Source organism: Lampetra fluviatilis, chromosome 6 (assembly GCF_964198595.1).
Source record: "Lampetra fluviatilis chromosome 6, kcLamFluv1.1, whole genome shotgun sequence".
Taxonomy (NCBI): domain Eukaryota; kingdom Metazoa; phylum Chordata; class Hyperoartia; order Petromyzontiformes; family Petromyzontidae; genus Lampetra; species Lampetra fluviatilis.
In genome coordinates this window covers 11,751,759-11,775,195 of record NC_136280.1, presented here as the reverse complement: position 1 = coordinate 11,775,195, position 23,437 = coordinate 11,751,759, and the positions used below count along the sequence as shown (strand labels likewise).

The 23,437-nt window shown below is 39.5% G+C and overlaps 1 protein-coding gene across 1 annotated transcript in view; it reads right to left on the bottom strand.

Moving 5' to 3' along the window:
- LOC144933147 (transmembrane protein 132E-like) overlaps positions 1-23,437 on the bottom strand; it is a 555,499-nt gene that overhangs the window by 384,419 nt on the left and 147,643 nt on the right. The window lies entirely within an intron of this gene.

Below are 23,437 nucleotides of genomic sequence, written 5' to 3'. Positions count from 1 at the left end.
TCCCAAGGAAGAGCAATACCTGATCAAACCCAAGGGCATCAAAACCACCAAGACTTTATGGGCTACCAAAGATTCACAAACCTGATGTCCCATTAAGACCCATAGTTAGTACAATAGGCTCTGCCACATACGTAACAAAACAAATATAGCCCTACATCGGTAGGACCTCTTCGTTCATCAAAAACTCTGAACATCTCGTAAATATAATTAAAGATATTAAGCTTAACTCTTAAGTTTTGATACGACTTCTCTGTTCAGGAGGGTTCCAGTCAACGAGTCAATTAAATTACTCGATACTCTGGTAACGAACACAGGTTTATCCACAGATATCCCACGACTATCTGAACACTGTCAAAAGAACACCTATTTCTTGTGGAAAGGTGACTTCTATAAACAAAAGCAGCAGCAATGGGCTCTCATTTGTTTCCTGTGAAAACAAATGTGTACGTGGAAGATTCTGAAACAAAAGCCATAGCTTCAAGCACACTAAAACCCTCAGCTTGGTTTAGACATGTGGATGACACAATGGTGGTCTGGTCACACGGCAAAGATACACTTAACGAATTTCATCTCACAAAACCCATCCATCCAGTTCACCATGGAAGTGGAAGCTTGCAGAACTCTACCATTTCTGGATATTCTCCTTGGACGGGGTCGAAATGGTAAAATAACACATAGCGTTAACCAAAACAAAACGCATACTGACGCCTATCTGAATGCAGTCAGACCATCACCCCGCACAGAAATCCGCTCTCATCAAGATGCTCATTCATCGGGCTCAGAAAGTGTCAGTAGATGATAGTCTAAGAAGTGAAATTAAACATGTTAAAGAAGCGTTGGAATTGAACGGTTACAATGATGCACAAATCAACAGGGCAAAACAAAATCAAATAGCACAAGCGTTGAAACTGTCCAAGTAATTAAATCTATTAAAATACCGTAAATTGTGGGAGTAGCTAATTCACTAGCCATATGTTTGGAAAAACAAAACATCCGAATCAGATTTGGCATGATACATAATATACATAAAATACTAATGACCAAGGCTAATTAGAGAATCTATCGAAACAAAAAAAATAACCGTTCGGATAGCGATCCACTTAGTGCTGCTTGGAAGCGAATAATCAAATAATACTTTGTGAAATGCATGCCTATACAGGCCACCATACTTCAATAGGGATTACCGTTGGTACGGATATTTTACAATACACATGGCCAGGACGTACAAGATGAATGGTCTCGCATAATGCGCATGCATAATGTAGGTTGATTCATTCACCCCTCCCCCCCCCACTGTGCGCAAGAAGAGCGCACAAGTGTGGTCACAACATCTACGCCTCTTTATAAGGAACGAAATAGTAATACTTCTCCACAAATCTGGCTGTCGCCTGATGAAGCTAGTTATAATTACTGGCGAAACGTCGTAATCAGATTGTTAATGTTGTTGCTTGGCTCTCCAACACACCGGTGTGCTGTACTAGTGACGAATTGGCATGTTCTGTTTACGTGACAAACCTGACTAGTTGGCTGTGTCAGGTGGTGGCGGGTTTTAACGGCACATTTATATATTTAAGGGATCTAACCCAAAACAAGTATAACCCGTAAAAACAAAGTTTTTCACTTTAAATCCTTTATGTGCGTGGCGGCTAGAGTCCTCTCGTCCTCTGGCTTGAGATGGCTGCCACCTATGGGTCAGATGATTGTCTGGCAGCATTAAACAATTTGTAATTAAATATTTAAAAAATTTTCCCTAAACAGTGTAAAATTTAGGAAAATTTTTTTTCACGAAAATGCATTGTCACGCACAACGAGGCTGTGTGCAAAATGTCAGCTCGATTGGATCACGGGAAGTGGGTTAAAAAACGACCAAAAGATTTGCACGGTCCTAAGCAAGCAAGCGAACTTAATATAAAGGATTTAAAAATGGTATTATGGATTAGGGTCTTCATTAAAATATACCTTGTGACTACATTTGTATTCAGCCCAAAGGTGAAGTACAGCAGAGAGGACGATGATAATACATTTTACCCTGTTAAATGTGCTCATCATAAAGCGTGCAGTGATGTAGCTATACATTTGGCACAGGAAAGTGAGGATGACTAAATACGTTTTCTAATTTTTCGGCCTCAAGAGATAAAAACCAAACCCATCATAAAATATACGTAATTACATTTGTAATCGTGATTAAGTTTTTTTGTCCATTACTTTTGACGAGTACTTGCGTGATACGCTTTCAATCGCGTTCCATTTCTGAGAGGCCACCCACCGAGGAGATGGAGCGGTAAAATAAGTTTGCGTGCAAGGGCTGGGTGGATTGTTCCATTGCAGGATCATGAGAGGTGACAGCTTTTGAGGAGAGGCCTTCATCTAGCAGTGGATTGACCATGGCTGCTGATGACGATGACAGGTGATATGTATAAATCAGGCCCTTTTAGAAACCCACAGGACCTCGGTTTACAGCTTAAGGCACATCTTCTAGACAGGTGAAACCCCACTATGAATGAGAGTTCCTGCAGTGCGGGAACTCTTGCTATGTCTGATCAATACAGCCTCACCCCCACTCTCTAAAGGGGACCCCCCACAGGACCAGCGAGCAATTTTCTTCTCTGCCCTTGTTGATTTTTTCTCTCTCTCACTCTACCAGTGGAATCACGTGGAAAAAAAAATCCCAATTTGGGGACTGGTTTTTGTTGCTAGCGCAGCCATCAATGACCAGGGCAGGAGCTGTCATTTTTTTAAAAACAGAATTACAACGCTGCCTTATTCATTAGCATGTCTAATGGTTTGATGCAAAAAAAAGTCGAACGTGATGGCCCAGCGATGATGCTGCGCATCGGAGCGCCAAGTCAAGGGGGCTACACTTTTAATTGCGTGCATTTTACATTTTGAATTAAGACGTGTAGAGTATAACGTCTATTAAAAGTGAAGGAGCTCTGCTGTTTCAAGAGGCAATTATTTGCTGAAGGTTGCATTATCTAGATCATACCGCAATAGCACATTTGCATTTTTGCCAACTTGACAAAGCTAATGTAAATTATTTGAAAGTGACCACTTGCGCCACAAACAATGATGCCATGAAACAAATGAAACTACCTTCGTTTTAAGCTTGAAGCTGAGGGTGGTGTGATAAAGTATGTCCACATAAACCACCATTTGAAAGCACCAATCCTTTCACATCCGGTGATGGTAATTTAGTCCCTACTAAAACAAGAGATGGGTGTCAGCATCATCAACCATGATCGATCTACTGCTGGATTAAAAACTGTCTACATCTTCACTATCCCTGAATGTCCTGCTATGCCATGATCCATCTCACTCGTGCACATCGGCTAACTTCATCGCCACATCCTCACCAAGGTTATCCTTTCAGACGTTTTCTCTTCCCTCTCACTGCCACTCCATCACCAGTCTTTACATTACCCATTCTAGTATTTACGTCCTGCTCAAGTGCACTTATTAGTTTTGAATGGTCAAAATGGAATCAATCGTTTGTGTTTGTTCTCCAATCCATATATTAATATTGTCTCAGTGCAATTCTAACCATGCAATTATCTTTGCAATATTGTGTACGATTCAGTTTTCATTCCAATTTTTTGGCAGTGTCCACATTTTTCACATAGCAGGAAATATGAACAGATTCAAAATGTTATCCTTCATGCATATTGGCATATTTGCTTTAACATCAATCAAATTCAACTTCCCAAAAGCAACTCAGTATACTCTCACTCGCCTATTCATTTAATCAATTTGAACCAGGTCACGTTTCAACAATTGCCCTAGTTTTGTATATTCTGTTGTGTTCATCAGTTGTGCTCATAAGTTGTTGCTTTTAGTTCAATGCACTTGTTTATGACTTAAGTTTTACTCACGTATATTGTGTGCCCAACAGTTCAATCACCTCCTGCAGTTAATTTCCATTCATTGTTAACATGACTATGTCACCAGCAATTCTGAGATGGTTAATACATTCTACTTTTGTGCTTATTCCTTTGTATGTCTCAGGCAATTTGAGACATTTCTTCTAATTTGTTTGAACAGTTACTGTAGCATAAAAAAATATAAGAAATTTTAAGAATTTAGACAATCTAAAGAACACATTAAAATATCTAAGAGACTCAAAAGTAATATCGATGCCACCACTTTGTACACTGAAAGTGAGGACAAACTAAAACAGCAAAAAATACTGTACCAGTTAACTGCAACGATCAATGGAATTATCTGAAACCACCAATGGAATACCAGTTGTCTAAAATGACTAATGGAATACCAGTTTACTGACACTACCAATTGAATACCTGTTATGTGAAATTACCATTTGAATCAGTTATATATCAAACCACCTACATATGAGCAGTAATCTGAAACGACCAATGGAATTAAATTTATCCAAAACCGCAAATGGAATGTCAATAGTCTACAACCAACAATGGCAGACTGAAAAGAGTAGAGATATACTGTATAAAGGGATGAACATGCCAAACAAATATAGAATAGATAGAATCCTTTCAAATAATATGAAAAGAATTAAAAAATTACGCGACACAAAAAATATTCAAAGGTATCTTGACAAGGGATGGGAACATCTAAGCAACACAAAGGAAGCCGTTGATTGTTGAATCACAAATAGTAGTTCAAAATGGGACAATAATCCATGACCAGGATGATAAAACCAGTGGATCAATTATACGCAGATCTGTAAATTTGGTAAAAAATGTTAACAGGTCATACCACCTATTTTATGGCAATGACATTAATGTGCAGAAAGACAGGACCAAATTAGATAAAACGTGTTTATTTATCTCAAGCTTTCACGAAACCCATTCTGGTACCTTGCAGAAACATGGATGAATGTTCCATATGTGTCAAAACTGTCACCACCTAACTCCCAGCTGTGGGTATTTGTGAAATAACCAACAATGTTGCATGCATCTTCTTGGTTCTTTTGGTAAAGTCACGTAGAAGGGAAGTAATAAAATAATAAAAATAAAACATAATAAAGCAATTCTCACATTTATTTTTATTTATTTTTATTTTTATTATTTTATTACTTCCCTTCTACGTGACTTTACCGAAAAAACCAAGAAGATGAATCCCTGCAGTCACGAAAGCTTTAAATCGAAATGTTGCATGCATAAAGTACTTTTGTGTTCACCTCCAAAAAAGTCCTGCTGAGCCAGGCCCTCATGCCAGTACTGACTCTAAACGTCTGTCAATTATCAACGTATGTAGCATTCAAATGCCTCGTCTCAAAGAGGAGTCATAGAAAGGTGCATTAGCATGGCACAGGGATTCCTTGAACTGCGACAGTGAGCAATTTTGGAAACATTTCATATTTATTTTCTGCTGAGAAGGGCTCAGCTGTGGGTGATGAGAGAAACAGGAAGTGTTGTATTTGAAGTCGACGGTGGCTGGAGTGCTGGGGAAGAAGGACTTCCTGCTGGTTTTCTGGTGAGGTTCATAATGTTTAAATACACTTTTTTCCCCTCAATGATGAGCCCAAACCCCTACAAAGACATCAAAAATGACTTGGCTGAATGCCCTCTGCATCCTACCCCCTACCAGCAGAACCACTCAACTCCTGTTGTTAACTCTTACGCCAATGGAAGGACTATTTTTAACTTCATCCCCATACGTTTTCTATTCAAAATCCTGTTAGGTTTGGATGGGGAATTTGAGGATAAGGGTCAAAGGTCAAAGGTCAAAGGTCAAACGACCATTCACATAATACTACACTGTAAAACAACAATGAATGCAAGTAGTAATCTTGATAGGGATATAATCAGAGTTGATGATCATAATACAAAACATTCCATGCTATGTCTGCACATAAAAAAAAAATTCTTATTACACCATCTTTTTAGCTTTTCAGACCAATATTATCAAGCAGTATTTATTTTTGCAAGAACACTCTGGACAAGTTTGGAGCTTCTGGGTCTCAACAAATGCTGATGATCGGATGTTATTGTCGAAAACACTCCATGTAAACTCTCGGAATCCATTCAACTCCAAAAAGTAATCGTGTGTAAAGGAGATCCGACACAAGGTTGCAGGGGGTTCGTCTTTTATTGCTTCCCCCAGCCTTCTCGATCCGGTTCCCGCCAATTCTCTCATATCTCCTCACCTACTCCTCCCCCTTCCACTGTCACCGTCCCACTCCCCCTTCCCTTTGGTGGGAATTCTTCCCCTGACATCCCTTACACGTGTATACAGACTCATTATGTGTTGCTGGTGGAGCACTATGGGTGAAAACATATTATATAATCAGAGAAATAGCATACCTAATGAATAAGCAGACCTCTCGTAACTTAATTTCATTACCCTAAAACGGAGCACATATTCCAAGCTTCTCCTGCACATAAAGTTCAAACCACATTATGTGCAGGAACAGGGTATCCCTCTGTTACCATTAATTTAATATTTTCCTCAGTTTGAAGCCTAATGGTGGATGCTTACACTTTGTCCCACATAAAGGAAATTAACCAACAGCCTTCGTGCGATCCATGTTCGTGGCAAAGTGGAATATGTAGTATCACGACTTCTTTATTAAACAAGATGAGAGACCAAATTGCAAGGCATACTAGGTGATGTGGTGTACTCAAATTAACATACCATCTTGTAAATATAAATTTAAATGAGGCTGCAATGTATAAACTTATGATAAGAGGACAAATAAAATGCGTGATGTGAATTAGATATGCAACATTTCACAGAGTTGTTGAAATATGGAGCACGTTAAACCCTTCAACAGCCAGTACACACAATCCAGGTATGTCTGTGAGATTTATTCACTGAGGGTAATTGAGATTTCATTTTATATCTATCCTTTTTAGATATTAATTTTAGATTAACTCAAACTAGGAGTGCAAGTCATTTTCAGTTCAATTTTGATCCGCGTTGCAGAGAATTTCATGAGAAGAATTGGTTTTGCAAATGTATCTGCTTTATTTACATATTTCATGGAATATAAATATTCACAACATATAACATTAATGTATACATACATAAACTTAATTTAAACCCAGGTGAGAGTCTCATCAGACAGAAGTCTATCTTTGCAAGAGAGAGCGAGATATCTGGGTCAGCAAAACATTAATGAATATAAAAAAAATATTTACTATAGAAACCAAGCGCGACAATTGTAGAAATAAGAAAAAAAACTCTTCACAAAATGAATAGAGACAGTATATGGAAGATAGGTATCTGACGCCTGTTTATTTGGAGTTAGTATGTTCTCCCTGTGGTCGCATGAATTATTTTCTCCAGGTCCTCCGGTTGTTTCCTAGCAACATGCATTTAGATGATTTTGCTGCTAACATTTTCCATATGGTAAGCCACTTTGTTGAGCTGTTATTTGTGGACAGGTCACTTATGAAAAATAAGTTAATATAGCTCAGTGGGCTTTGCCTGGTAGGATAATAATAGGTTTGTTTTCTCAAACTTATTATTTCTCTCTTTAATTTTTTTTACCACGTTTGTCAAGGTCCAATTTATCTCCTCGGGCCGCACTCATTGACATGCTAATTGATCTATCCCCCCCTCCTCTCTATATAATGCCCGTCACAGACTCGTTGTTCTCTGTGTGTCTCTGTGTGTGTCTCTCTCTGCTTGTGTGTCTCTCTATGTGTCTCCATGTCTGTGTTTTTTCTCTCTCTCAAATTTAGCAATCTTTGGAAGAACGCAATCAACCAGGTAAAGTGTTAACTCTTGTGTTAGCCGACTCTCTGTGTTGTATTGCATTGCATTTCTAAGTTTACTAGGTTTTTTTTCTCATTCATTCATACCTGATGACGGTTGCTTGTGTTGCAATCGAAACATCGTATTCTATTATTTATTTTATTTTATTTCTACGTGACTTTACCGAAAGAACCAAAGAGTGGGATAATAATAGTTTAGTTTTATTTGCATGTTTCTATAAAGTGATTTGTTTACCTACATTGCATTCCTGTCGTGTTTTGTATTGTTTGTAATTGTAACGTGCTGACCCACCTCTACTGGACATCTGTGAAAAGAGCTTCATAGCTCATCAAATTTCTCCAATACAGATAATTATTCTGATTCTATGTCCTGGGAGATTATTTTCAGCACGTGGAGGGAATATATTGGACATAATGATGAACAACACGTGCCACATTTAACACGCAGGCTTTTGGGAGAAATGTTATTATTTATGATTGATTTGCGGGGTCAGATCACGTGAGTAAAAAGTGTGTCGTACACCCTCCTCCACCGGACATGGTCACTCAATAAAGTTGTAACATGAACAAAATGTGCCGATATAATAAGAAATCAAAATAACTTTAACCGTTCGGATAGCTACCGTCTTAGTGTTGCGTGGAAGCGAATCATCAAATAATACATTATTTAAATGCATGCCTACAAAGGGCAGCGTACAATAGGGAATACCGTTGGTTGGACTATTTTAATAAACACAATAGACAGGAAGGACAAGTTCAAAGGGCTCGCATAATGCACATGCATAATGTACGTTGCCTCAGTAATCTACCCCCCCAATCATTGTGCAAGAGTGCAGAAGGGTGGTCAAGACATCTATGCCTCTATATAAGGAACAAACAGTAAGACTTCTCCACAAATATAGCTGTCGCCTGATGAAGCTAGTTGTAATTAGTGGCGAAACGTCGTACTCAGTTTGTAAATGTTGTGGCTTGGCTCTCCAACACACCGGTGTGCTGTACTAGTGACGAATTCGCACGTTCTGTTTACGTGACAACCCTTACTAGTTGGCTGTGTCGGGTGGTGGCGGGTTTTAACGACACATTTATATATTTACGCGATCTAACCCAAAACCTCTATGGATAATATTGCTTCAGCACACCAGTGTGTCGGAGAGCAATCTGCAACATTTAACAAATGAGTAGTGAACATGTGCTCCAACCCAAAACGCATCAGAAAAGGCAGTTCAAATTTTAACATTAATTTTGTTTTGTTTAACACTTGAGAACTCAAAATACCATGGTAGTCTCATTTCCGAGAGTGATCTCGGGACATGTTATAGAGATTATACGAATTTTCACAATATTTGCATGAACATTTTAAAATATATTTCTATTCTTTAGCACTATTGCCTCTTTCTAAATCCTTGCAATTGAGCAGGAATATTAGGGGCTATCCATAAATGACGTCACGCGATTTTGGCCGATTTTTGACCTTCCCCCCCCTCATCACAAATATGACGCCACAAAGCTCTGCCCCCCCCCCCCTCCCAAAACCATATTTCCATTTTGAAAATAAAACATGCTTCAAATCATACTCTTTGGTTCTTTCGGTAAAGTCACGTAGGTATAAAAACAATAGATCACGACGTTTCGATCGCAACACAAGCAATCGTCATCAGATGGGACAACCACAGCAAGAAAAAACTGGTGAATGCTGACAGCACACCAAGTGCAATCCAAAGGACATGTGATCTCTCCCCCAGTGACATAAGTGCTGCAGAATGAAAAGCCCTGGTAGAATCATTAAAATCTAAATGTTTAATAACAATAATTAAAAAATTTTGCAAAATGTATGCTTCTCCATTCTTCCATGGAAAAGCAAAATGCTCCTCAATGGAATAAATAGAAGGTGACCTTAGTAAATTTAAATAATCAAATAGTTAATAATGAAAATTTATCAAAATTAGTGTTGTTATAACAATTATATTTAATTAAGTAGAACGTGTTGTTTATATTTATTTAAAGATTGCGCATTTTGATGTGAAGTCACATTTCTCAAACCCCCCCCCCTCGTCACACATCGTCACAAATGTCTGACCCCCCCCCCCCCCCGAGGTGCGTGACGTCATTTATGGACAGCCCCTTAGGATTGGATACAGGACTAAGCAGTGGACCGTAGTAGTGAGTTGCAAGCATGCTCTTCTGTACTCCAGGCGCATGCACAATGTATGTTTTAATTCTCAATAATAGCTGGGTCAGTGAAGACATGAACCGGAATGTTAACATGGGTGATGGAGCTCCGTAGCTGGTGACTGGCCTCGCATACACAGATTTAATTTATTGCATTCGAACATTCACATACACTCAGCGTGTGTGTGAGCTTTATTTTGCAACATTTCACAACTGAAGTGCCGTTAATGTCAATATCAATTAGATTTTTTTTCGTAAAGGTTAATATAAAGCACGCAGACATCCTATGGCTTTCTTCATTAAACTCCGTGGGTAAGTGTTGCTAGTGATGCTTATAATTTTATGGTCTAGTGCGAGAGGGTAATGAGTGGGTGACTAACATTACACCCTTACCACCTCTCTCGCTCAGATCAAATCGTGCATACTCGTACGTGTGTTCAGGTTACACCGTGTGTTTGGCATTTTGTCTGCTGTTTCACGAATAATCTTGGCAGCATATTCAGAAACATTTCCTAAAGAAGCTCCAAGCACGTCGGGGTGATACGACGGACAGCATGCTGATACAATAACACGAGGCACAACCTAAACACACATCGGAGAGCTATCCAGCACAACCGCGAACACCCACTCAGTAGTAAAAGAAACAGATCTCCCTATGCCTTAGCAGAGTGTTGGCACAAGTGCTGTTAGCGAGCACCTATCAAGACTGGCGCGGGGCACGAGGGGGGTGGGCGGCCAGCAGCATGCACCGCCTTTGTCTCCGGAGTGGCGATGTTTACACACTGCACCAGGAACTGATTTGAGGTTGAGTGGACCGACGGATAGACCCTGGACTGGATCAGATATCCATCACTGATGTTGGCCGTGGAGATATAGAATGGAATATTTTGTATTTGTATCATTAACTCTGATAATATACCTATCACGATTACTAGTGCGTTCATTTTTGTTTTACAGTGTAGTACTATGTGAATGGTCGTTTGACCTTTGACCCTTATCCTCAAATTCCCCATCCAAACCGAACAGGATTTTGAATAGAAAACCCATGGGGATGAATCGAACTCGGGCTGCCAGTTTCGTCGTGCAATGCGCTAGTTACCGAGGCCACAGCTCCTCGCATACATGCTCACGTGCACACTTGCATGTATATGCCGATGCAGAGGTGTGTACAAATGCATGTTGTAAATTTACGTGCAGGCATGCATTTAAAGCACTCCCCCCTCCAAGCCCGTACCTAATATGCACATTGTAGAGCCACATGTGAGCCTCCATTAGCAATCCCTTAAATTAAGACAACCACATGCTTCAAAAAGCCTTGAGAGACCAAGCAGCACGTCAAGCCATGTGTCTCCTCAAGCTCTAAGAAATGCACGTGCAAACACAGAACACCAACTGGACGTGCATGAAGAAGTCAATATCAGAAACTATATTAGTAACTATAGGCAATGAACAATTCATACAGCCTTTTTAGATTAAATTACGCACACAGATGAATTTGTTCACTCTGGTAGTGATTTGTGTATGCAGAGATGAGTTTATACAGTTGAGTTTGCATGAGCTCCTATTTTTTCCAAGATAATCGTTTTATTTTTATCCAAATGTGAGTCAATGAATTGTCACAATTTGGTGTTGCAATTCGATTCAAGAATCGATTACTTTTTTTACGAACTTTTATTTTATCATCTTATTCACATGTTTGTGTTTTGTTCTGTCTTGTTTATGCATTGTAATCGTATGCAAATATAACATTACCATACCATGTTTTTTAGAATGTGTATAATTTGTAAATAGTGAATTAGCATGCACAATTCTATGCATGTTCAATCCATTGTTACATCCCTAACTCTGCATTCAAACATTTCTAAATCCACACACACACAGAAATGCTGGCAAGTAAAATTATACGAATAATACTGTCCACATTATTAAATACTACCCCAAAGTCGACATTCCCAGTAATATTTTATTTCAGTGGTACAACTAATTAAGTGTCATGAGATTTCAGTTCCTCTTCATAGGGAACGTGCTACTGTTAATGATTACAAACCAAGGAATGGATCTGCTGTGTGAAGATGTACTTCAAAAATGTGCTGGAGCTATTATTACACAGCGGGTCAGAATTATTCTCAAAAAGTCCTGCGGTTGCTTATGCTACACTTCCATTGCAATATCATCAACACTGCCTGATAACTGAGGACACCAGCAGTGGCAAGCTGCCAGATACACAGGCCACCCAGGAGGGGTTTCGAGTGAGGAAGGTGAAAAGTTGGCTAACTGGAGCAGCCACATTGCTACGTGTCAATATTACTGTGTATTATATACGCAGGTCAAAGAGTAAATCAGAGGGGACATTTTTTTTCTTTCGATTTCGTGCATTTGATCTTCAATGCGTTTCTCTATCTACCCAGGTATGGCCATTACTGCTACTCTCTGTACATGTTGCTCTGAAGGTTTACCTATATCTTCTTGATTCTTTCGGTAAAGTCACGTAGAAGGGAAGTAATAAAATAATAAAAATAAAACATAATAAAATCAGTCATCAGGTGAGGACGGCTGCTTGCGTTGTGGCCGAAACGTCGTGAGAATTATTGTATTATGTTTTATTTTTTATTATTTTATTACTTCCCTTCTACGTGACTTTACCGAAAGAATCAAGAAGATGAATCCCTGCAGTCACGAAAGCTTTAAATCGAAAGGTCTACCTATAGTGAAGCGATTCAATATCAAATATTGCACGAGATCTCAACAAGCGGCGGGAAACCGGTCATGGCATTGGCCATTAACGTATAAATTTGCATCTTGCAGTCAAGTGCAAATTCGTGGAAAGCAGCTCATTCATTCCGTGAAATTATGCAATTACCACAGAGTCTGCAACCGGATGCATTAACATTCTTAAGCTTTTACCTAAACTGTACAATGATTATCAACACGATAGATAGGCCGTAGGTGTTCACTGCACATTTCGTCATTCGTTTACACTTTCCTCTGTCTTGTCCCAATATGCTCAAGTAGTGGCCACATCTTTCTGGCACACATCTCTTATTTCATCAAGCCATTCTCTGTTAGACCTTTCTCTCTTTTTCCGGTTGCTTCCATTTTTCCGAACAACACACTTTTTAATGTTCCTGTGGTTGTCAATCCTACATAATATATTTTGTAAAACTCTAATTAGTGTTTAAAATAAATAAAGAAGATGTTCGGTTGAACTTATTTCACGCATTTAGATGTACAGCCAGGTGGCCCAGTGGTAGAGTGAGCAACACGCAATTGGAAGACTGAAAGTTAAAATACCGGTTGGGAGTTGAGTCAGCCCATCATTCCTCCATGTTACATAAAATATCAACCACTTTGCAGATGATTTAACAGCGGTTGTCCTATGGACAAACTTGATCCCCACCATCGGAACGTGGACTTCACAATACTGGCTGAGGGCTGTAAACTAAAGATAAGCACCACCTCTGGTCTATTTGAGCAATAAATCACTTTAACTTGACATTGACGTCCATATTCGCGTCTGTAACAGCACGTTTAGGCACCCATACAACATGAATGTATGCTCGTATTTATTGCTGAATATGTAACTATGACGATATAAACAATAACGGATTATAAAATTCAGTCACTCATTGTAAAACAAACAATTACATCTCTTCTGCCTCCTTCAAAAGTCTTAAACATATGTTTAAGTGTACACATCACTTTGTGTATATATGTATTGATAGGGCTTGGGCATCTCGAAACTACAAGTTATTTCTTCATCAAATCAATCTAAATGTAGCTCGTCTGTCCTGTAGACTCTGCTTAAGTTGGGTGTCCTGGATTACGGTTCTTTAATTAGAAAAATCCAGTTAGTTCATCCTACCTCCGTGTGCAAGCCTCCTGCCATGCAGCTTCTGAGCCATGGTCTGAACCGTAGTTTAATTTTACCTCCAGTCTGGAATTAAATATCCACCGTCAACACATATATAACCTAAGCTGATTTTAGAACGGCAGCACCTTCTTTTTTGAGAATATGGAGAATCCTGGACTTTATTATTTTCATTGCTAACCACTCCGTGTATTATGTGTACCTACAGCCCTTCGTCATTCTACTGCTGGATGAAGGCCTCCCTGTTGCCGTGGATGTTGTTTGACTATCATTCACTATGCTCGTTGGTTACCGGGTTAACTAAGGCAGGGGGAATGTACTTGGGATCATAGAAGTAGAGTACAACAATACATTTTGCTGCAGTGCCCTCTGCTGCTGACAGCACGCTGTTATGCATGATGGTTACCCTTGCAAGCACTAACCCGGCTCAACGCTTGCTTAGCGTCCGAGATCTGATGAGATGAGGGCGCATTCACAGTGATTTGTTTGTAGGCCAAGGGCCAAATAAGGCGTGCTTGTATACAATTATTTTGCGAGCAACAAAGAAAATGTGATGATGATCTCTCAAGTGTTTAGCCAATGGGTATGGATGTAGTAACACATTGGTAACACATGATCTCGCAGGATTCTATTATTTAAAAAAATGACACATTGCATCTAATTGTAGGCAATACAAAATATGTACTGAAAAACACAACGGTACATATACGAACAATACACTGTATTTTACATACTCAAGGCAAGGCATTATTGTAGATAGTACATTGATTTTTTTTTCGAAAATACTCTTATGATGGCAAAATGTGCATTTTGTCATACTCTGAAGTAAATACATGGAGGGTTCACTTCCTCTAATCATTACCCCTTGCTTTGAACTCATGCCAATTATTCAAATCTGTATCAATAAATGACAAGAAAATAACGGTGTTTTTTTCATTCGTATTTGCTTCGATTTTTATACAATACATAAACAGTGTGCAGAATTCAGAAGCTATTCAATAACATGACTCAGCGCAGCTCGTTATTTTTTTTTCCTGACAACCATTCAAGTTCATCTTAAGGCCGATTGATGCTGATGCCTTGGCAGTATACTTTACACATAATACACACCAATAACAAGTATTGTAAAAAGTAGATGCCAGGACACATTTTAACGTGTAATAATTGTAAAATAGACATTACAATATTTTTTTCAATCCACTGCTGGATGAAGCCCCTCCCCCTGCTCACCTTGTACACACACACGTTGTTGGCCAAGGGGATTGTTTGACCGCACTTTGGCAGGCTTGTTTCCGTGATTTGAGGATGGGGTGCGAAGGTCTTAAGAGCATGTCAGAAAACCACCCGGCACCAATGTTAGCCGCGGCTATGAATTTAACTTGGGGTTTATGAGTTCATGGTGAAGTGCATTTGCTTCAACCCTGAGTTGATATATTAAATCTCAAATTTAACTGTATTTAATATCAATTGTATTATTGTTATGCTTTAATACGTAATACCACAAACGTGGGGTATCATCCCTATTGAGAACAAAAGAAAAACAGTCCTTTTAGTTCATATATTCGTATATTTATAATTCCCTACTAGATTTTAATGTCATGACTAAATGGGAGAGAAAGTAAGGTTTTTCCGAATTTTTACATGGAATTTTTTTTAACCACGCCTTTCTCTGTGGTTTAAAAGGTCTTAATTTTCCAAACAGGGCCAGATTTTTCTTTACCGCACTAGACGACCAAATTTTAATTGTTATTTTATTTTTTGTAAGCACAGAAATCAGATGAGGGACTCACTTCGTTAAACAAAGAACAGTCACCTTCATTTCCTCACACAAAAAAGGCACTTAAAGCTAACCAAATGCTAGTGTGCCATCGGATGTATGAAACAACTCAAAAGCGTACAAAAATGATCTCGAATGAAAAGACGCATTACATTTTTTGTTTCAGTATGTTTGATAGCTTAGCTAATAATTGATCACAGATGCTACATCCATACAGACACACACGATCATCTACTTAGTAGCACACTCTAAGGATTTAACCCAGCTCCCCAGTCTTGTATATTGATCTCATCATGTGAGAAGATTGATCCACAAGCTATTTTTTTGTTTGAGCAATAAAAAAACAAATCCCCACATGGAGGTCAATAAGGTTGTGTGAGATAATTCTCAGAAAATAGGTCAAACTTTTGGTTCATTTAGCAAAATTACGAGTTTTGTGGATTTTTTTACGACACAAGAAGGGAAAATGCTGGAAATAATTAAAAGTTTACAAATATTACAGCTTCCACATATTTCCAGAATACACACTTAGGCATATGATTCAACGAAAATAGGGGCTGTCAAAAATGCATATAGATATTTTTTTAAGGTGATACATATTTCACTGGTTTTTTTTTACTGAATGAAACAGGCACATTTTTGACAAGTGAGTAAAAATCATGCAATTAACATGTAAGGATTATTTTTTTTAAATTGCAATATTCCAAAAATAAAATCACTCTCCTGCTGTGTGTAAAAATATTCCCGATGTACTATAAATATTTCACAAAACAAAAATACTAATGAGACCCCATTACATCACAGATGCTGTATCTCATACAAAATACACATTGATAATATAACGCTTACCACTTTGATAATTGTTATTTTTTTTGCTTCCCCTCTCCAGGGAGCAAACACTCAATTAGCATCAATTTTCTAATAATTAGCACTCAGTTATGGGAGTTGTGTGTGGTCAGTTGGATAAAAAAAAAGTAGGAACAGAGCAGGGGCACCATGGTGGTGAGATGTTATTTCCCTCGCCTGGTATGCAGGAGGTCATAGGTTCGATTCTGCCCTAACATCTGTATATTTGGAGTTTGCATGTTCTCCCCATGATCGCGTGGATTTTTCTCCAGGTCCTCCACATTTTGAAACATGCGTTTAGATTATCTGGGCTGCAATAGATTTGCAAGTGATAAGCCACTTCGTTGAGCTATTATTTGTGGCCAGGTCGCTTCAGAAATAGTGCTATATAGCTCAGTGGGCCTTATGTGGTAAATTAAAAAAATTGTTTCGCTTTTTATAAAAAAAAAATAGACTGGTCAATCTGGGTGCGCTAATGACCCTTGCTTTGTGATAATGATTAGTTGATGACTCTAAATTACCTTGTGTGTAATTTGTGCCAAGGTTTGCCATCCCTGGGGCTAGTTTTATTTGGGGGTGTCCTAATGATTATGAACCCATTCATAGCAGAACAGCCTTGCTCCGATGACAAGCAAGGTTAAGGGATATGTAAACCGTCTGCTAAGTGACAAATAAAGCTGGATGTTCAATGTGCAAATGATATCACTTCATTGTTAAAAGCTTTGTATATTTCCATTGGTGTAATGTGGTAAGGATCCAGGCAATTCATGACTGCACAACCAATTGCATAGTTTATCAGGGGTCATCTATGAATGCAAATGTAAAATATGCTCTAACTACACAATTTTGGTCAGGGACAATATATATTTTACAATGCACGAGTTCTGCATTATACACGAATATAATTGTTGATTGTATCTGTATCTAAGGCATATTAAATAGGCTGTGTTTGTTATGCTCGTTAAATTGAAGTAATTTCCGTTTGTACAGAATTATTCGCTTTCAGACTTATGTTGAGTGACAGAGGGGTGAGTAGACAATTACTTTGACCATTTGACAACTGTCTCTTCAGAATTAAGGCATGATAAATGAGTATTCTGAAAAGCCTTTCACTGGCTTGCCATATTTTTTTCATCTGAATGATGAACTACAATTTATTATCCTGTTTCCATGAATTAAAATAATTATACTTGGTAAATTCCAAGCTCACATAATTTCAGCGTGGGACACGGAACTTGGTAATAAGAACATTTAATGCAATCATCATTCGGGCTTTTATAGTTTCTAAAATGTTCTCACTTGGCAGGTTAGTGCAATACAAAAAAAGATGCCATAACCTCCATTGTTCTTTGAATCCTGTTTTCCATGGAATCACTCTATTAAGAGGTGTACAAACCATACATACTAAATACATTAATAATGTACAAACCATACATACTCAATACATTCATGAGTAGTACATTATCTTAAAATACAAATTTTGCATTGTTGTTTGGTAAAAGAAAGTTTGCAAGATATTGGTAAACGAATTGAGACCAGACCTGAATTTTTTAAGCATGTTTAGCCATCAATCTTGAATGAAAGCTTTTGTGGCTGCAGGAATTAATGCTCTTTGGTTCTTTCGGTAAAGTCACGTAGATAGAAAAAATAACGAATAAATCACGACATTTCGATAGCAACACAAGCCATCGTCTTCAGGTGATTTTTTTTTTATATACAGCAGGTGGGCTGCTGAGGAGGAATTGTAGCGAGAGAGATACTACAACCAAGGGTTATATACGTTTATGTTGGGTACAACCGAAGGGTAAGTGGGCGGGACTAGGGATGGAATTTGCAAGTCAATGTAATCGCAGAGAGGGCAGGGGTGAGTGTCGGCTAATCCGAGGAGGGGGGAGCTGTCGCAACGGGCGAGAGGGTGGGGGTGAAATCTACAGAGGGAAAAAGGTGATAGAGAGAAAAGAAAAAGATATCAAACTTAGCAAACTTAGAAATGGAATGCAGCTCAGAGAGTCGGACAACACAACAGTCAATACTACACCTGGTTGATCAACGTCCTTCCAAAGATTGCAAAATTTTGAATCCATCTTCTCGGTTGAAGTCATTTACCCTTAGGTTGTACCCACCACAAACGTATATAACCCTTGGTTGTAGTAGCTCTCTCGCTACGTTTCCTCCTCAGCAGTCCGCCTGCTGTATATAATTTTTTTTCACCTGAAGACGATGGCTTGTGTTGCTATCGAAACGTCGTGATTTATTAGTATTTTTTTTCCATCTATGTGACTTTACCGAAAGAACCAAAGAGAATGTTTAGCCATCATTACATTCCTTTTCGTGGAATCATATTTTTTTTTTGCAGAGATCTCGTCCCATTAATACAAATTTGCAATTCATGGACAAGCAATTGTGCCACTTGTGGACCTGTGTTCCACTTTCGTCGATTAGCATGACATAATGGGCAATTAGGGTGGAGCTGGGGTAGAGTTAGGGTGGGTGCATAATTTCACAGCCCCCCCACAATTCAAGAACCACTACTTTGCATGTGGAATCATAGTATTTTCCCGCCTGGGGGCGTGAAGGATCAAGTGACTGAGTGGTGGAAGTGATGACCCACTTCCCACAAATTCTCTGCTGTCCTGATACATTCCATAAAAATACGCCTGATATTTTACAACCAAGATTCCCTTGGCTGACCCCTCCCAGAACGTGGCCTGCTGCAGGAAAATCTGTCCGTTGTGATGTTTGAATTTTTACCAACCATGCCAGAATGCTTTTAATGCTGTCAGAATTTGTCATGCAATATCTGATACATTGACACATTTTTACAAACACTGAACATTGGGGTGTTAAAAGGTGAGTTTTCCACACGTAGAGTTTATAATAGGAGTAAAGGATGTACCTCTAGTATCTGCGTTACATGTGTCAGTAGGAGATGAGAATGCACAGGTTATGCACAGGTGTGTAAGTGGGTAGAAATATGCATAATGCAGAGGGTTATGAAAGGGACATGAAGAAATCTATTGCATTATTGATGGCCTTCATAAACCACTTAGGAAGAGAAAAAAGGATCAACTCTAGTGTTGAGAGAGAGGTGTTTGGGGCATAAGTAGTGTCTGTCATTGTACCGGTCAGAGCACTTCACTTTACTATGGTACATCAACTAGAAGGGGGGATTCTCGCCTTTGAATACATTGTCATGAGAAGTTAGTTCATGTGATAGGCTAGATGGCAAAATGTAGTAAAGAACATTTGATGTAATAGACAAGAAGAGGTTGCATGGATGACAATATGTGCAGAGTAAAGGTGGTCAGGCTGCCAAAACAAGCAATTAAGTGAGCACCCAGTTTGCCGACCAAGATGTGTTACCTACTCCACATGGTGGGGTCCATGCCTATAAGGTTATAGTTTGTTGACTTTGCAACATATATTATAAGATCAGGTGTCAAATATGCAACAGTTGTGGGATCTAGCCGAAGGGAGAAGGTGAGCTGTGGTGATATGAATAGCAGTAAATGTGATGGGTTCATTATCATGGTCTTGATTTTTACAGACGTGTTTCTAATGGAGAGTGGTAGTTGCAGTCGTGCAGTGGTCAATATGCTGTGCTACGAACCAGGCCACCTGGGTTAGATTCTCGCTCTCGGCCAACACCAGTAACGATTATTAGAACCATTCCACGGCCTCCACTAGGTCGACTCAGCCTCAAATATGTATCTGGCGCAGTGTGGAAACAAAGACGATGTACTGGCCACCCACCCCATCGTGTGCCATGCTGGCCTTCATAGGTGTTTACTAATAGCGCTTGCCAAAAAAGTCTGTGTGCAAACTACCTGGTCAATCATTGCATGTGAAGCTCCAAGGCTTCTCAGCTGCAGTTATGCCCTCCCTTCTCTATGCTTGTGAAATGTGGAGCCCTGTATTGGTATGAAACATTCAGGCTGGCTTGCCTACGATCCATCCTGGGTTTAACTGGGCTGGAATGTGTCAGGAGTTCACAGACACTTGAAAGATCTACAAGAGTACCATCAGTGAGCTTCTCCAGCAGGCAAGGCTGCGTTGGCTGGGTCAAGTAGCCCACATGCCCAGTCACCACATGGCCAAGCAGTTGTTGATTGGCTGGATATAGGGAGATAAATGGGCGTGCCATTGGCGAGGGAAGAGATGGGCTGATGCAATACAGGATGTAGAGCTGATTGGATTTGCTGAAGACTGGTACCAGCGGTGTCAAGATCAGCCATCTGTGGAGAAGGCTCGTGAAGCACTCTACTGAGTAGTTGGAGGCAATCGCCCTCGAGCAACAACAGAGGGTGGAGGAGTGACATTCACGTCAATGAGCAGGGCAGTAGGCAGCTAAAACGCAGAAAGTTAGCACATTGGAGAGCTTAAGTGGTGTTTCTGCCCGTCATCTCGGTCAGTTAAGGGCCCATCCATTTAGTACGTACGCAAAAATCTGTCAAAACGTGACCCCCCTCCCTGTATGCACGCGTACTTTTTACCCCACCTGCATACGTACGCTTGACGCACCCCCCCCCCCCCCGAATCCTATCAAACGGCCGATATTTAATCCACGCAAAAACGATCAAGGATTAATAATATTAACGTGTTTAAGCAAACAGATAGTCCACCACCAAACTATCGAACTCATTTGAAGGCCAATGTAGACAAATTATCGAGGTTTCACCCCCCCCCCCCGTTTCCTATGCGTACATTGTCAGTAGACCCCCCATACGCAAGCGTACGCATTTGTGCTAACCCCCCCTCCCCCCTCCATGCATACGTACTAAAAGGATGGCCCCTAACCCATGGCACCTAGGTCTGTCCCGTGGCCATTGGCCAGCGAACCTTCAAGACTTAATGTTGCCTCAATGTGTACCTAGCCTGCACCAGCTCCATGACAACGATACCACACATTAGTGGTATGCCTGCGATTAATGTTGTATAATGGGGAGTAGTGGCACCGTGGTTTACCATCTGTGCTGTGAACTTGCTGAATTAAGTTTGATTCCTGGTCATGGCTAACATTAGTGGCAGGTGATATCTGAACCAATTCTGGGCCTCCCTTATGTCAACTCAACCTTAAGGCAGTATCTGGTACAGTGATTAAACATCAGCACTGAGAAGGCAGTGCTGATGCGTGTTGGTGGTCATGACAACACTACCTTTCCATGTACTGTGCCAGCCTTACTAGGTGTTCGCTAACAGCACCTGCCCCATCCTGCTGTTTAAAGTCTATGGGGGATTTGTGCTTTGCTTGTATGGGAGAAACATAGCTTTGTTCACACTTCATGGCTCATGCAACTCCCTCTGCATATTTGGAAATTATGTTCAGTACCTTCAATTGTTTAGATTATTGGCTGCTATAAATCTCCACATGATATGCCACTTCGCCATCATTTGTGGCCAGGTCGTTTCTGAAAAATAAGCTCGCTCAGTGGGCTTTACCTGGTAAAATAAAATAAAAATAGTTAAATTTTTACGTATAAAAAGTGATTTGCCTACTTGTCCTATACTTTGCACTCATATCGTGTTTTTTGTATCGTTTGTTGTAAAATTCTGACCTACCCCTACTAGACATCTGTGAAAAAGAGCTTCATAGGTAATCGGATTCCTCCCGTATAATTAAAGATTCCGATTCTGAACATGTGGGGGCATGATTCAGTGTTCAGCATATCTCCTCCACATTGTACAGACTGATGGAACTTTGTAAAACAATTACGCAAAGCACAAAAATGTTCTACAAAGTGCACACACATACATTTAGTGTACTTACAAAATGACCTTATTTCAATACAAGTATTTACATTTAAAGTAAGAGCTATGACAATTAAATTATAAGCTGTCATTAAAAAGGCAAAAACATCACATCTAACAAAGCCCAATAGATAATTTGTCATTTTATATTTCTACTTTCGGATGCGATGTTTTTTTACAATGTTATACCCAAAAAGTGTTAGCAAATTAATTGAAGTGATTAATTATTAATTATTTGTTAAATGTGTAAAATGCTGTAACACTCCCCGCGAGTGTGCATTTATTGTTTTGGGAACATTAATCAAGCCACTTTGAAACACTATTAGGCACGAGTAAACAATGTTTAAGTCTGATTTGCATATTTAGATACATATGGGTGAGGCTGCGGTGAGGGCATTTGATGAACAATCAGAAATCTGCAATTACAGGCCAGTGGTCCACGTAGCAGATGATATTTCGAGATATCAAGGGAATACATCATTTCCATACTGCCTGAGGGCCACCGAGAGTGATGAGTGCCACCCCGTTTCCGATTTGAGAAATGGTCACTTTAAAATTCCAAGTCTATAATTATAATAATCGTATGCAATAAACTCATAAATCTACAAATCGTTGTCAATCCGTTGCCAGATGATGGCTTCCCCCATGCAGTTTCACTCACTGTGGTGTGTGGCCATTTAAACCATGTTCGGTTTAAATGGGGGCAGAGAGTGTGGTATCCAGGTGGCAGGAACTCCTTACACATGACACGCACCAATGTACCACTGCCCCATCCTCTGTTAAGCTACATTTGTATTTATTTTGTAGTGCACCTATACTTGCTAAAATGCTGGTATAACATTGAGAATTATTATTTTTGACATTTAAGTTGCTAAAGTAGCAAAAGGCAAACTAATATATTAGCTCTGGTATAGGTGAGTATACAAAGGCATACGGTACAGCAAACAAACTGGCATTAAAGGCTATGATGTGAAATTGGGTAATTTTAGTTCAGCATCTATCTATATATATAAAAGTAAAAAAAATGTCTGTTTGTGGGTTTGTTTGTGGGTTTGTGTGTGTCCTCGCGCTTGCGAAGGATTTGCTCCCCAACGATGGGTTTTACGTAAAAAAATATATATCTAGGTACCACGCCGTAAGCCACACGGTGAGCAAGCGTTATTCCTTTTTCATAACCGTCAACTTAAAATTAGTGTAATTAGCGATTTAGTGCGATTTTTGTGCGCTTCCCTTTTATTTATGTATTTATGACTTTATGACGCGTACACGACCATACCCACTCATGCGCCTTTGGTGGGGGGCGGCCCATGCCAAGTCGCACGCCTTCGGTGGGAG